Below are 1,537 nucleotides of genomic sequence, written 5' to 3' on the forward strand. Positions count from 1 at the left end.
TTTGCTCTTTGAGTTGAGCCAGAGTTCAAGCTGTCCTAGAATGCACTATGCAACCATGCATGACCCTCCTAATCTTCATGTCCCTATCATTGGATTGCAACAATGAGCCATCACACACAGTTTATGCAGTCCAGGGAATGAAACCCAGGGCTTTGGGTATTCTAGGCAAGCTTTGTACCTTCTAAGCCCCACTTTCTAGTATGGAAACCAACAATCATGGATTCATCATCAGAGTTTTACTAACTCTTAGTTTGGGAGATCAGAAAGGTTTAAAATCAAGATGGATAAAATCACAAAGACTGCCTTCCTTATGCAAACTCTGAGAGAACAATTTTTTAAGTACTTTGAAAACTGTGATAAAAGTAATATCAAATTTAACATTTGGGCATTTTTAGGCCTATGGGTCATTCAGTGTCTGTTGTAAAGGTTCATTATTTTACAGCCATTAGCACCACCTATCTACAGAAACTTTTTGGGTTCCGAATCGGAAAATCTGTACTCATTACAGTGTATGTCCTTTCACTTTCCCAGCATCTATGGGGTCACATTCTTTTTTTTTTTTTTTTTTTTTTTTTTTGGTGCACTTGTAACCTGTTTTTTTTTTAATATTTTTATTTTCTATATTCTTTGTTTACATTCCAAATGATTTCCCCTTTCCCAGATCCTCCCTCCCCATATGTCCCATAAACCTTCTTCTCTCCATCCCTTCTCCAATCACCTCCCTCCTTTTTCTCTGTCCTTATATTCCCTTGCCATGCTAGATCAATCCTTTCCAGGATCAGGACCCTCTCCATACTTCTTCATGGGAGTCATTTGTTATGCAATTTGTGCCTTGGGTATTCAGAGCTTCTGGGCTAATTAATATCCACTTATCAGAGATTGCATTCCATGTGTATTCTTTTGTGATTGGGTTACCTCACTTAGGATGATATTTTCCAGATCAAACCATTTGCCTAAAAGTTTTGTGAATTCATTGTTTCTAATTGCTGAGTAGTATTCCATTGTGTAAATATACCACATTTTCTGTATCCATTCCTCCTTTGAGGGGCATCTGGGTTCTTTCCAGCTTCTGGCTATTATAAATAAGGCTGCTATGAACATAATGGAGCATGTGTCTTTATTGCATGCCAGGGAATCCTTCGGGTATATGACCAGGAGAGGTATAGCAGGGTCCTCTGGAAGTCTCATGTCCAGTTTTCTGAGGAACCTCCAGACTGATTTCCACAGTGGTTGTACTATTTTACAGCCCCACCAGCAGTGGAGGAGTGTTCCTCTTTCTCCACATCCTTGCCAACACCTGCTGTCTCCTGAGTTTTTGACCTTAGCCATTCTGACTGGTGTGAGGTGAAATCTCAGGGTTGTTTTGATTTGCATTTCCCTAATGACTAATGATGTTGAGCATTTCTTAAGGTGCTTCTCGGCCATCCGAATTTCTTCAGGTGAAAATTCTTTGTTAAGATCTGTACCCCATTTTTTAATAGGGTTATTTGGTTCCCTGGGGTCTAACTTCTTGAGTTCTTTGTATATATTGGATATT

The sequence above is a fragment of the Apodemus sylvaticus genome, chromosome 8, assembly GCF_947179515.1.
Source record: "Apodemus sylvaticus chromosome 8, mApoSyl1.1, whole genome shotgun sequence".
Taxonomy (NCBI): Eukaryota; Metazoa; Chordata; class Mammalia; order Rodentia; family Muridae; genus Apodemus; species Apodemus sylvaticus.